Genomic DNA, 16,062 nt, shown 5'->3' with positions numbered 1-16,062 from the left:
TTATTATCTTCATAAATGGAAATGCAAAAATACTCAACAAATAGAAATATTCAAGCATAGGTTCACTAGTAGATTTCAAATTATGCTAAGATAGCATCAAAATTTAAATGAAAATTTCTGCCTTCTAAGTTTAAGGGAGAGGGTTTACCATTAGTTTAGCAGAGAGCAAAGAAAGGATCTTCAGCTGGTGGTGAGTTTCAGGAAAAGAAATGTGTGGGTATTCACAGGAATTTTGTGCCAGAACAGTATATTGCATCTCATGAGGAGCATGCACAGACACTGCCTGCAGGCGCCATTCCTGCTCAGGGTGGTTCCACAATCCAGGTTGCACAAACCAGGTAAGTATCAGTGAAGTGCTGAGGCAAATAAATAAGTTTAAAAGAGTCCTTCCCCCCAAAACAGACACGTAAGATTCACAGCAAGAAAGTGAATGTGTCATTGGTACTTTTTAGGCCTTTTGCAAACAGTCTATATTTAAAATAATTTCAGTATAAAGTTAAACCTGTTTAGTTTACAATGAATAGAGTATTGTTAACACTTTGTGGATACATGATTGAAGTCAGTATGCAGGATTTACTTTAGTTTTAAATCACATGGACAGTAAGCTCTGGGTACACTCCAAACTCAGGCTGGCTATTTCTAACCCCTGCAACCATCTCCCTCAGAAAAATTACACTGGAAGAACAGAATTTATTGAAGTATCATTATCAAATCACAACCTTGCCAGATGTTTCATGAAAAAATAGAAACTAGAAAAATAATTTGTGGTACACCAAAATAATTAGGTTTCCAAGTGAAATGTTAGCAGAGTTTTGTAAAATGTACCCAGTACCCAGTTAAGCCCTGGTTTCTAACACCATCTCTTTCACACTGACCATGGGCACAGGTATAAAAAACATATGGGTTTTGTTAGCTTGGTCAAACTATTTCTAAAGTTTTCATGATAACTTCCAAACTAACAACTAGCAAACTGAATCTCATATTTAGGCGATTTTAGTTTCAGTTGGAACAAAAAGAAATTCAGTATAACTCATCCACAGACTTTGAATACTTAAAACATTAAATATTTTCAGAATTATTTTATAAATCATGGTTATTTCAATCCAGTATGTACCATAATACCTTTGTTCTGTATGAACTGTGTTCCTCTTTCAGCAAGTGCAATGTCAAAATCAATCACCAACATCTTTAGAGATCAATGTGTATGCTAACAAAACATCACTCTGGACACTCCATAACATATCTTCAAACACACATTTCTCAGGTCTGGCAGACAGAAAACCTTTGATGCTTGTAACAAGTCTGGGTTGTTTTGGTAAAGGTGGCATCTGAACAATTTTTCTGGTACTAGTGCTGATTATCAAATCTTTCTAGCTGTTTCTCCTGGAATCAAGTTTTCACCCTTTACTTCTGTATAGTAGGGTACCTCAGACATCATAAGAAAACCTAAGATGTTCACTGACTTTTACAATTTGAATTAATCTGTCAGTAGAATTCATTGTACTTATTAATGTTATATTGGATTTCTACTAGATTATACAGTTATTTCAGCAATTTGAAACTCTAAGACAAACTCATGGAGTGTTCGGCAGGATATGTAAACATTTTATCTTTTTTCAGTTAGAAAATAGAGGTGTTTTGGAAAGGAACAGTGGTGAAAAGACCAAGGGCAGTTTGATGGTTAAGCATCAACCATTTTGTCTTTAACTCACTTTCAAATTAATATGGTTGAAAAATGTACCAGTGTGCCTTGTAATTTTGAATTTCTGACAGAACTGCATAATCCTGAAACAAATGTAATATAATGCTATTGATTATAATTATTTGCTTATTTTATTTGCTCACAAACAAAATAAAAGTCCCAAGTACTTACCATATTATATAGAACATGTTTGCAAATATCTTCAGTTACAAAATGTACTATTTGTGAGAAATCTGACAATTCTAATCTAAGAAAGTTTTATAATTTTCTTTTCTTTTTGCTAAAGGCTAAGTTTGATGAAAGGAAATCTAAGCACCATATCTTATTTGCAATATTTGCCACTTACAAGGGTTCTCTGTGTAGATCTTCCTAGTTTGAACACTATATGACTGAGAAAAAGATCTGTAGAAGTGGCTGTTATTAGTAATATTCTAGAAAATAATTGCTTAATTTCAGGGCACAGTATGTAAGATAATTGTGTTTGCTTTTTGCTGTTTGTGCAGTAAAAATCTGATGAACTAAGTAAAAAGAGATAAAAATCAGGTTTGTTCTGGTGAATTACTTCAAATTTTGGATTTATTATGACTAGGCAAAAGACCTGTGTGACTTCATCTACCCCAAAAGACTCATAAGAACTACTAATAGGCTCTCACAGGTTTTTTTTCTGCTATCATGCTATGTATATTATATCAAAAATAAAGAAAAAAATTATATAACTGCAATCATGAAGAGATTATTTTCTTCTCAGTTGAAAAACAGATTTATAATAAATGATTTAAAGGTAGATTACATAATTTAGATTTTACATTCTTTGTTTCCAATTAAAAGTGTATGCAGAAAGAGGCCAGCTCAGGCAAAAACATTGTTTTAAAAATATACAACAGTCGTCTTTGAGGAAAGAATGTTGACATTGTCATTTAACATGTATTCAAAGGAATTACTTTCTTCTTTGAAAAAATACAGCACTTACCCAATTACAGAAAAAGAGAGGATTAGTGTGTATTTTACGGTTCACCAATGGTTTTAATATACACACATATGTGTTATTTCTTTGTATATACAGCTGGGACATTAAATTTTAGTTGGATCAAAATAGAAGAATGTTCTTGGTGGCTCTAGCACCAGAGCAGGTTACTGACATTTCAAAGCAATTGAAGACCTAGAGATAGCTCTTGAAAGTTTCACTTGAGAGCCTACCAAAGTTTCCCTTAGTTTCCCATGCACCGGACCTACATTTAAAACAAAGAAGAGTTATATATTTTTATATATATACATATACATGTACACCATGCATGCCTTTTATTTTTTAAGTCCAGCTTCTGCTGCAGTATAGCTAAAGGATGTAAAAGATAAAACTATTCCTTGTTATTCTCTAAGGCACCATCCCACAACTGTCAAGAGATTTTTCTGGCAGATTTGTTGTGAGTAATCCTACACTAGGAATGAAAGATGAATTAATTCTTCCCTACTGCTGATGCTTGTTACTTTTATAATAGAAATTGATAATGTGAAATTTACATGCATTTTGCCCCTCTGAAATGTGCCCAATAGAGCTTTCTGAAGATTGCAATTCTAGTGAGACAAAAAGCATGACTACTAACATAAGAACACTTCACAAGAATACTCCAATTCCCCATAACTCTAGAAGGATAATCTTTGCTAGACTGAGGCCTAAAATTGTTCCTTGGAACTAAGCCATCACCTTTATTTATGAAAACCACACAAAACAGTCATTTTCTGAGAAAGAGCAAAAGTACTTCACCTCTGACTATTAGGGAAAACAAGTATTACTGAATGGATACCTTCCTGAAGTACCTTTTATTCTATTTTTCACAGAGTGACCTTAAAAATTAAATTTTAATAAATAATAAACATGTATCTGCAAGTTTCTGCTTCTACTTCAGCGTCTGCTGATTTTACTTCTGATTATTCTTTATTGCCTTGACTATCCATTAATAAAAGTATACCTTTAGAAAAGCTGTCTCAGGACTGTTTTATAATGATAAATGTTCTAGGCACTGCTTGCTTTTGTTCATCGTTTGCTGCCAGGCACCTGAGTACTGAAAATAGCAAGTCACCTCTAAAGATGTGCCAAGTGACCGTAGCTAATTTGAAAACCCTGTGTCATTTTCAGGTCTGTGAACACCACAATATTTCAACTCCCATGGATCTGTTAAAAAGGAATCAGCCCCAATAATGACACAAAATTTTATTCAGAATCCTCATAATTAAAAAGCACCGGGACTAATATATGTATAGTACATGTTTTTATTAACAAATTCTTATGGAAATGTCAGAAATCAATGTAATCTTCTGAGGAAGAACAGTAGTTTGATGCACTGCAAACTCTCAAACACAGTTTGTACTCTTCTGAGGTAGAAAGGCATTTATAAAATGGCTGCTTCTGGAGTTTTAAGTCATATACTCTATAGACTTGGGTTACCTACTTATTTTAGTATTTTAGAACTGAGCTATCAATTACGTGTGTTTTGCTCTGTAGTAAAATGTTGCGTAAAATCCACATGTGCATAATATTTGAATAACAAAAAAGAGTGAAGATAAAATTAGTATTTAGAAGAAGTGCTGAAATTTTTAAAATTGAAATTAGATTATGATACCTCAGGAAACAAGAAATCAAGTTCTTCGATAATTGTTTTGTTCCCTTCAGGCTTGGGTTATAACTTTAGCTCTGCTTTTTACCAATTTACTCCTTATCTTGAGGAGATTAAAACATAGTTGGCAGAAATAATTTAGATCTTATCTTAGAAGGGGAGTACTATTTCACAGCAATTGTTTCTCAGACTAACTGGGATTCCATGGTCCTTCCATGTTCCCATTTTAAACAACTACCTATTTCACCACTAGTGCATTTGTAGGAAAACATTCTTTTGAACCAGAGAAAATAGCAGGAGTTTATGTCCCTCCTATGGTTCATATTTCCTATGTAGATGTAAAGTATCATTTAAAAATATGTTTGTTTTAAATAAAAGTTATTTATACACTATGCAATGGCTTAAAACATGAATTTATCATTATAGAGTTCCTGTATTTAAAAGTCTGCTAAAGGTGAAAAATATGACAGTACTGTTGAATCCATAAAAATATATTACTTGAAAAACAATTACATTACTGTATTTCAAACACTGGCACATTGATTTTGCTACATTTAGCTTACCAAATGCTCCAACTTCTGCTGCACGTGCCATTTACCATGCATTGCATTTACAAACCCATTAATAAGAGGATTTTAGGATTACAACAAAATTACAGAAAAATTCTAAAGACTGAGGATTTGACTGATGCTGATTCAAACTGGTGACAGCAAACCAAACTGGGGTCTCCCACACATGTCACAAAACCTCTTAGGTCCTCTGAGGACTGATGCTTTTATGCCACCTCCAGAGAGCAGAGTAAGTTCTTCAACCTGCAGACAGATATTTGGCTGACTAAGACACAAGGGCTAAAGGAGGACCACACATTTCCTGTGCTGTCACTGCTCTTTCTGAGGTACTAGCAGTAAATGACCCCAAGAGAGCTCTCAGGCTGCATCCTGTAAGTGCAGAAATTGCAACTGTACTTGGGCCTGACTACATGCACTCCAGTTTCTTGAACTATTAAGCTAAAGGTGTACTCTTACCCTGAGTGCTTAAGAATTTAAAATGCCTGGCTGTAGTTCTGCAAATTGCTCTTCTGATTTGGTATTTTTTTGGTATTTTTAATCAAACCCTGGACACCAAAGGAAGAGTAACTATTTCGCCATCTGCAAAGATGGGAGTTACTCATCACTGAAAAGAGCCCCAAGGGTGTAATGGAAAGCACGCAACCTCTTACACCCCTGCATGAGGTCATCTGATTGATAGTTCATTACTGACTGAATCCTATATACAGTTGATGCCAAAAAAATATGCTTTAGATTCTCATTTTTCCACTGTTTCTCACATAAATGTCTTACCTTCAGCAGGGTGCACACTTTGCCACACTGGCAATAGACTCCAGAAAGCCTGTACTGATCCCTAAATGGATTAGTCTGCTTTAAAGGGCTTTTGTTTCACTTAGAGTCTATCATTTACACTTTTGAGTTAAAAAACAAAACCAACCAGCCAACCAAACAAACCAGAGAAGAAATACTTCATTTGTCCAGAAAAAAGAAAAATGGAAATTGATTTTTGGTTTTAGTTTTGTTTTGTTTTCTTTTTTTAATGTGCCCAAGTGGTACATACCAGAAAGAGGAACATATTTGTGCTATGAAATGAAAGATTTACAGTATATTCAGAATGAGATATTAATGACACTCTTTTATTTCTCCAGTGGAACTTGATTTGGGACACTGGTTGTATTTGTTTTATGAAAGACCTCACTTCATGTTTAATTGTACCTAGGCATAATAAAAGTTTGTTCTGTCCATATTTATCTCCTTTGTAAATTGGTGTCTGAAATAAATATATATTTGTTTCATGTTATAATAAATAACTTATGGTACACATGGTTGAATTGTAATCCCTAGTAATGAGTGTAAGAAGCCTTCAGATGTGCTTTGGATTATTTATTTATCTAGCATGTGTTTAGAGAAACATTGTACATTGTGTGTCTTTGTGGTGTTTTACTTGATTTTGCTGTTTAAAATAAGGGATTAGATGCTGGAGTCACTATTCAGACAATCTTCCATTAATATTTGGGGGGGGGGGGGGGGGGGGGGGAGCTTTTTTCACAGAGGGATTGCTAGACGACTGCCATAAAGAAGCGTAGTTCTTTCTGAAAGTCATCATAATGGACATTAACTACCAGGATGACTGAGCTCATATCTATTTGTAGTAACAGCTTACATACTTCTCTATTCAAGCACAGATTTCTTTGGTTTCTCTTCTTCATTCATGCTTATCTAACTCTTAAAAGAACTGGTTCTTTGTGGCTCTTTAAGAAAACAAACTATTCTACAGAATGAAAGAGCTGAATTGACCTAGGCTAAATAAGTGACCCTACAGCACATTCTTGGGAAAGGAAGCACTTTAGAGAAGAGTAAAATGAAGAAACACATATGCTATATACTGAGTTCAGCAGACTAAGTGCTAGCATGAACTCAGCTTCACTTGAAGTGGATGAAGTAGATTGTGGTTATATCCTTTCCTTAAACCTGTATGACAAAGGAAACTGGGAGAAAGTGACTATTGTAGTATCAGGGCTCAGGGGCTCCATCAGACCCACAATGTCAAACCTGCTATTCTTCAAAAAGAACAGGCTCTTACTAATTCACAAACTGTATCAACAAAACTACCGTTTTCTTGAGTTCAGAATTTTCATGCCAGGGTTGATCTTGAGATCATCACTGTATTAATGACTAACCCTTCCTCCTCCTACGCTGCAACTTGAAACCCACTCAAAAGCCACCCCTGAGGCACATATTATATTTCAGTCACGGTTCTACGTGATAGTGATGTTCCCTCGTGCTGTGGGAACTAGGGCCCTTCTTGGAGTTTCGTTACATGTTCACTGCCTCCCTGGCTGCCTAAATGTGGAGGTAGGAGGGAGGAAGGCAAAGGAGGACCTGTGGCCCTGGGAAGTGCCACCGGGCAGCTGCCTGTGCTTGAGGCATGCAAGCCCGGGGATATTCTCAAACATACAACATACTTGGGAGGTCATTGCGTGCAGGGTCAGTCTGGTAGCCTCAGTACTCCCTAGGGATGGTGCAGACTGCTGACAGGTTATAAAAGCAGGCACTGCAGCAGAGAAATGGCATTTACAGACTCGAGTCCAAGTTCAAAGTGAACCTTAAATATCGTCATGGATTTAGCCACTTGTGCGTGCCTCGGGAGAGACCCAGATAGGGAACTGTGTCACAGGCAGGCAAATGCTTTTCTTTAACTCTTCACTTCAGAAAAGGAAATTCAGGCTGCCTTTTTGAAGCCAAGCTCACTTTTCCCTTGTGCTTGCTGAGCCCTATCAATCTGAATTATTGGAGGGCTGACACAGTTTGACGTTTTTAACTCACTGGGTCAGCTAGGAGTAAAGGTAGTAAGAAATACAGATAAAGAGGTGCTGAGTGCCACTGTAAGGTATCTTATGTTAACAGAGCATCACTAAACCTACAATTTGTCATTTAGGCCACTGTAATCATATAAAACATATTTCTAGACTCATCTATGATGGCAGTCTTGGAGTGCTGAAGGCATTCCTGAAAACTAAAAATATAAAATGGAATACTAATACTAATAGTGGGAGGAAAACAGCGAGACCTATGGTTGTGGTCTATATTTTCATGAGCCAGAGTCTTACTGTGTATGACTTTGGTTGCTAAGCATTTCTTGTTTATTTTCCTGCTTTTGAAAGTGAGTAAGTTAACAAGCACGCTACTGCTTAATTCCTGTCTCTACTTTGCCTCATAAGAAAAATAGTAGCCCTGAGGAAGACATCCTCCTTCCCTACTATACCGTTTCATGGTTTGAAAAAAAATGAGCTGTAGGTTTAGAAAGAGTGTGCATCCTTTTGTTGTCACAATGATATGTGCAAGGTAAATAATGATTAGACATTGTTTTCTGAACAAGAAGTTAAATCTCCAGTCCCCGTCCTGAACAGTGTTGATTTTAGGGGTTAGGGTTTATGAATTGTATTTCCAGGACAGAGAGCTCTAATAAGATACTACTTGGATCAAATGGAGTTAAAATAGACCTTTCTGGCAGATCACAAAATATGTTCTTCAGCTTGAAATACCACATTAAGCTCCAAATGGTCAAAGGGGAGATGGTAAGAAGTTATTTCAGCATCAGCTCCATCCATTTATATATTGTGACTCTCTTCGCTACGTGGCAGTAGCTGACCCCTCTCTCTTACAGTCAAATAAATAGACAACATCAACTCAAAATGAACCTTACTCAAGTATGTTTATGTAACTGATAGCCCTTTTTAGTGGGTGTAGTCCCACTAATCTCTAGTTTTCAACAACACTAAGGTTTAGTGAGTGATTTTTTCACTTACTGCTGGATTTCTGAGACCTTTTTACATAAATATGCATATGAGTAATGCATATCCAGAAATTTAAATCAGACACTTGCAAATCAATAATATTTATCTGACTCCGATTCCTGTGCTCTTTGCAGATATTTCAAATTCAGTCTACAAATGCCAGGTTTCAATTAATTAGAAACAGTTTATCTTAATTAGCATGAGCTACCATCCTAACAAGAAATAAATTGTCTCAGCAGAGAAGGTGAGTTTTGTGAAATGTTAATGGCCATCTAAAGCCTTTTTGAAAAATAAGGGGCAACTGGGAATTTGGGTGTTGGAGAGACAATTTTTGCTACTTCTTTATTCTGACTATTCCTGGCACTGTGGAAAAAAGAAAAACTAGATCATATCCCTAGATTATCTTGAACCCTATAAAAATGAGGATCATTTTAATTCCCACCAATATTCATTAAATATTTAATAAAAGAAATTTTAAGGTCAAAACTTCCTTTGCTTAAGCTATTTTCAGCAATGAATACTACCTACAAGTAATCTATCTAGTAACCCAAACGCTTCTGCTCTCCCTTTTTTGTCTACTTCAATATCCACAAGGAAAAGAGGGCCCAATTGATAAGACTAAAACAAATTTTCTGCTTTTCAGGCTGTAGATGAGATAGATTTCTCTTTGTTCTGCTCTTCTCTCTTAACTTCCTCTCCCAAAACAGTGTTTGAAGAGATTTCTGTAAGATTAAGAAAAGGGGAGAAGTCACGTTTAATGTCAGCCAAAGCCATCCAAACTGTACCTTTTCATTTGTATGAGCAGAGAAATTAATCAGCTTCAGTTTATTAAAGTCTGTGAAAAAAATCCTTAGCTTATTCATTATGTTTCTCTGTTTTTGAGCACTTAGTGCTCAAAATAGTTCACAAAAATCCTGATCCTGTGTTGCCAGTTCCAGGCATGAAACTTGTAGCCAGAAGTAGTATACCCTGCAGGCAAAGGTCATATACAGGCTTATACTGACTAGCTTTCACTCTAATGAAGGCCCAACTGACCTTCTTGTAAAATGCTGTTCATAGACTTTGCTGAAGCAAAAATACCACTAATCCAACTGGAAGCCTGTATGGCACTTATGCCTGTGAAGAATGGAAATTATGGGAGACATTCAGGTATCTAAACAGAGGACTCTAGTGCCATTTCAGAGCTATCTAATGCTTCCATGTCGCGTGATTTGATACAGGACTTGCAGAAAACCCACGCCTTTCTTGAGAAGTACCTGGATACATCATGCATCACGTATGTCCTGGATCCTGATGTTTCGGTGGGCACTAGGTGCTGTAAATTACATCTAAGTGACAGGTGAAATAATAGGAGAGCTCTCACAACCTGATGTTCATAATGTGGTATTGGTACTGGAAGTTCAAGTGAATCGAAACAATGAGTTCCTTCTTAGAGTTTTCATGCCCTTAATCACATGGGGCACTAATATCCATCTGGCTGTAACTGGACATTTGTCATCCACTTTCTGCAAGGTATTCTGAATAGACTGAATGAAAGAATCCTCGTCTTCTCTGAGAAGCAAATTTTGGCACTAATGCACATTTGCATCTGTTTACATCCTTATTCCTCATCGTTCTTTTACTTTCTCTTCCTCACTTTTTAAATCAAACTTTACCTTCCTTGCCTTCTGTTAGAAATAACTTGCTTGGGTAGCTAACACCTCACTTTTGCAGCACCTCTGAGAGATTAGGAGTGAAAAGGTAGTTAAAAAATATGATTTAGGGAGTCTGATGTGCTGGGCCTCCGAGCAGTTGATATGATTTGACAATGCTTTGATTCTGTTTTTCTTCAACAGCAGGGCTGTATAGTAAGTCAGTAAAAGAAAAAAAACATAGCTACATTTTATGTCATTCTATTTCTTTCTTTTGCCTTTCTGTATGTAATTTTATCATATTTTGTCTTCAAGGAAATAAGATTAACCTTAAACAACAGTAAAGACAATAGCTTCAAACACACTTCAAATAACTTTTCCTCTTTTCCAAGTAAAAGGCAATTAATACCTTATTAATACCATCTAAAAGCCTGTCAAGCCAGTCATTTTCCCTTTGAAAAAATTCCTCAGCTTAAGAAAAAAATGATAAAGGAATCAAGTATGTGCTTATTGATTTTTAAAACTACATTATTACCTATCATATATACATGTATCTTTTAAAACAGGCACAATATATTAAATGTCAGTTGCTTGCACTGGAATGAAGCACAGTAAGCACATGTATTTAAAACATGAAAACCTCCTTAAAATTCATGGTCACAGTCACATGTCACTGTGATTCCCATTTACTTTACCGAAATAGACATGATGCTTAGAATAGCAGTATGTTAATTAGTTACCTGTACTACTATATCAATTGGTCTACAAACCCATTATAGCTAACTTTGTTTCTGAGATTGTGAATAGAGTGTGCTTGCATTCACATGAAACAGTCTTGCATGGCCTCCACTCTACAGTGTATAACCAACCAATCATTGCTCTTGCAATAAATCATTTCAACAACTGACATTTGTTATAATTAACACAATTTGTCATCTCTCTTTGAGAAAGCACTCTGGAGTCATCACAGTGTCATGGACTCTAAACTCCCTTGCAAAATCCAGAAAACGGATGTGTTTCATTGTTTGCAGCACTTATACATTTATAAATGGAATGGAAAATACAGTTTGAAGTGCTTAGGTAAACCTGGGAAACTGAAAATATTAACTTTACAAGAGATAAAACTGTAATTAATTCTAATTTTCTAGCACTGGCTGTAATAACTTCTGTCAATCTAAAATGAAACTAAAAGAACATATGTATTAACTATAAATCCCTTCATCTTAATCTCCTCAAATATTTTGGATACCATTAGTAAGTTTAAACTAACAGTTATTAAGTATTTCAGCCAGAGAAATTACTTATTCTGCTGTAAAACCAGAAATAGAATCAAACTAAAAAAGAAATAAAATGAAATCATGTACACTCAGAAAAAATATCTTAAATGTCAAAACTGTCACTTACTAATATGGCATGCATGTTTTTTTAGTCCCTATGGAAAAGTGAAAAATAAAAGAGAAGATATGGCGCTTAAGATGTCCATACAATATATGCATCTTATGATATATGTTTTATAAAATAGTATGACAGATAAGAAAATGTTGAGAAAGACCAAGAATTAATCCATATTTGAAAAAATAAATAAGTATTCAAGAAGCTATGGAGAATCCTAGGAAAAAGGAGTCATGTCAGCTCTATTTGGATAAATCTTGATTATTTTTTTTCTTTTGGGAAACAAACAAAAAACCAAACAAAGATCCCAGAAAGCCACTCAGGGCAAACATTCTCTGGATGGGAAAACTAGCAGGGAAGTCCCACAAATTCCTTTCCACTTTTTCCCCAAGCCACTGGACCAACTAAAGGTTAATGTTAGTGCTAAAAATAGTTTATTTCCTTCTTTGGGAACTGAAGTTCCCCTTTTAAACCCTGTATCTCATCCTGACAGAGAAAAGAAATATTAAATTGGTCATAAAATAAATCTCTACTCACATCTAGGCCCTTGTACACACTTCTCAAGAGGTCTAAAAGGGGCCTTAAGTACGGATGACAATCAGATTCATGTGGCTTGAATATGGAAAAAATATCAACTTGAGCCAACAGAGGATCTTGTTTGGAGGAATTCTCTAAAGCGCTGTACTATTTTTATCAGAAAAAAAGTGATAGAAATGTTCCAACTATTGTGATTGTTATGTGTTTTGGGATATTTCTTTTAAAGTCCTTTCTCCTACAGACTTGTGATTAGGCATAAATCTCAGTCTTCATTAAAAAGACTAAGTTTATACTTTTCCTGTTACAAAGAAAAATTTGAAAATTAGTCCCATGAACAAGGGCAAAACCCCTTAAAATCTACAGGCTAATAGAGATAATAATGTATTTTTAAATAATTTCTGTGTACTGTAAATGAAACTAATGATTTATGAAGAACTAATTCATTATTTTCAGTGGTTTGTGGTTCTCAATAGTGTTACCATGCTAGGATAGTAGGACTATTACCACTTGTGGCAGTAGTGAAAATAACAAGACAGGCTAAATAACAGCATAGTGCAAGATTCAGCAAGATAGAGTGTGCATATATATGGCAAACTCTCTTTCTCTGGCATCTCAGAGGGTTCCTTAAAACTAATATGAGGAAAATGTCATCCAATCCAGGTAACCTACGTTTCTGATTTATCAGTCAGTTTCATTTAGTTTTGATTGATTATACTTAAGCTTCATTGATTATTGAGAGTGAACTAGTTTCAATTATTTTACTAATACTGCCATATGACTAACAAGTATTATACTGTAAGGCAGCCAATGTTTCTTACGTGCTTTAGCACACCAGCAATACCAAGAAACAGGAACCCCAGTTTAAAGCTGAAAGCACATTTCTGCTAAGGCATACAGAAAAACTACATCATTATGTCATAATCCCATTCCTAGGAGAAGGATGAGATCCAAACAGGACATAGTGAGAAAGGAGGGGATGATTTTGCCACAGGTGGGAAGTACCAAGCCACTGAGAGGAGCCCCTCTGACCAGTGTCCACCTAGGAACTCCTGACGGTTTCTCAGCCATGAAGCAGGAGAAAGCAACATGCTGAGTAGCTAGCAAAGACCCTGAAGCACCTTACACATTCAGAAGGATTTTGAACATGCATTTATAATGACCAATGCAAAATAGAGGAATAACAGTGCTACTAGAGAGTGGTAGGGCTGGAGGGGAAAGGAAGGCGAGAGGTCATTTGGTTCATCTGCCTGTGGTGAGCAACTGCTCTCCTGTTTCCTGACAGAATGCTGTCTTAAATTCTGAAAGCTTCTTAAGGCTTTTTCATACTCAGTAATACTGACTCTGCAGTTATTCCAGACAACAAAGTTAAGTTTCCTTCACCTTTATGTTGAAAAGGTCTCCAAAGACTGTCCCTGAGTATTGGCTTAAGGCTATTAATTCTTGTCCCCTCCATCATAGACAGGTAGACCAGATGGCTGATCAGCAGCAGTCTTTTAAGTATTCAAATATTGCTACACCCTTCTTAGTCTTCTTGGACTAATTAAGACCCTTTTAAAAATAGTATTGTTCATGTAGGTCATGTTTCCCAAGCCTTTTCTCTCCTCTTGGCTCTTTGCATCACCCAAAGGTAGCCACAGTTATCTAGCAGTCTTCCCCATGTTGAATGAAGCAGAGTATTTCCTAAGGCTTAAGTTTATATAAACCAATAAGATTGTTTTATTCACATGTGAAGGCAATTTTTGATCCATGTCCATCTCAAGATGCATAACAATCTCAATTTTCCAGTCCTTCTCTGCAATATTGTTACCTATTGATACTTAACCCAGCTGTTCCCCACTTTATATTATGAACTCTTTTTCTCTAGAGTTTGTGTAGTAAAAGGTATTGACAGAATGGCAGGCTAAGAAGAGACAATGGAAACAAGAAAGAGAAATAACTGAAGGAATGCCAAAGCTGTTGCTCATTTACAGCTGGAGACAGTTACAAGAACTTAGGCTTTTACTAGTTCAGTATCTGATACTGGCTCTCCCTTGTCTTTTTTTTTTTTTTTTTTTTAGACAGTAATTAATGCTTGCAGAAATACTTACTATATAGTTGACATAGAGGAGTCTGTGCATATTGCAGCTTGGTAGCAGTTCATTTGTTCTGTTAACCCCATTTTATTATTCTTTCCTTTAACTGTACTTTTACTTTTTTTCTTTTTTTCTATTTTTTAAATTTTATGTCTTGATTCCTACAAATGAAGATAGTGACTTTGCATTGACCCTTCCCATTGCCTGGATTACTATTAGTCAGAGTGTGTTGGATTATAAATTGTAGAAGTGCCTTTGTCTTGTGTTAAGAGGTGATGACATAGTTTTTCTTCTTCTTCTCTAGCTTGGGCACATGTTGAATTTTTGATAAAATATTAAAATAAAAATCAGACAGTAAAATAAGTATTTAAACTATAAAGATGAATGCCACTATTTCATAGAGACACAGATGTCCTTTCCTGTAATGAAATCAGACAATGAGGTGACTGTCACAGAAAAGAGAAAGAGAGTAATCTGAAAGGTATTTCAGCAAACCATTGTTGCTCTCCTGTATTCAGTAGTCTGATATTGCACTTGTATGGCAATGGAAAGTTTGCCATGGATAAGATGATAAAATGTTCCAGTGCGATAAAATGTTCTAACATGATAAAAATTTGGCAGCACTCACAGCCTTCCCTCCTCTAAGCATAATGATCAGCAATCACTAGTCTCTCTTCTGCCTTGTTCTTGTAAAAAGCAAGCCAACACCCCAAGAAGCGAAACAATATTTGTGATTTGCTTCATGAGAATGTGTTAAAGCAAGCAGAAATGTCTCTGAGCAGAAGTTGGAGCAAGGAGTTAAAGGAGTTAAAGTTTTTCCAAGAGGAAATATGAGGTAACCTAAAGGAACACGGCACAGAGCTATCACTGGGACTTGCTGACAGAAATAACTGATACAGTGAATCTAGTCCAAGGTCTGCACGCAGAACAATATTTGTATGCAGAGGAGGAGCAATCAGACTCCTTTGTGCTCTCCGGTAAGCTTGAATCCCAGACCATGTTCACATAACCTGAGCCTGAGATAATGTTTCAAAATCACCTGACATTCACAGCTTTGCAAGTTTTTAATATACTAAGCAGGTGAGAGACAGTCACTTTAGCTGTGTTTCATGCTGGGATTGGTACCCAAACCAACTAACCCCATGGATGGAGACTGTGGAACAAGTTCATGGTCTAGCAGGGAAGTGAAACTCGGTGAAATCTGCAGAATTTCACCTCTCTGAAATGCACACAAGCACTTGTGCTCACTTTGCCAAGTAACTACATCACTTTTGTACGATTAACCGGGTAGTGGCTTAGAAGCACCTGAAAAATCACAGAACGATGTCAGCCATGGTTTTGTAATGACTCATAAGAGCTGTCTTTTATGAAAACAAGCAAACAAAAAAAGGCACCTGGCCTTCAGATCCCAGACAGGACAAGTCAGGAATCCCAATCTGCTCCCACGCTGGAATTTTCTAATGCTATACTTGGCAGTGCTAAGGGAGTTTAATGTAGTGGAGGTAATCTGCACACTAGCCAAACCCTTCAATGCATCAGCAACTGACACAGTTCATGCCTCTGGAGTTTAGTTTTAAAATGCCATCAATTAAAAACAGGGAGGGGGGACTTAATTACTCGCAAGTTTTGCTATGCTTCTGAGGCACAGAATAAGATTTTTATGAACTGCAGAAGGAGGAAAAACATTGTTTTTTAATGACCTTTTGGAAGAAAATCAGTTTGCAAAGCAAGGAAACAATTTTTGAAAGATATGTGGGCCTCGGGGAGTTTG

Source organism: Aquila chrysaetos, chromosome 1 (genome assembly GCF_900496995.4).
Source record: "Aquila chrysaetos chrysaetos chromosome 1, bAquChr1.4, whole genome shotgun sequence".
In the NCBI taxonomy this organism is placed as follows: Eukaryota; Metazoa; Chordata; class Aves; order Accipitriformes; family Accipitridae; genus Aquila; species Aquila chrysaetos.
The sequence above is the reverse complement of the archived record's forward strand: the minus strand, read 5'-3'. Positions refer to the sequence as shown.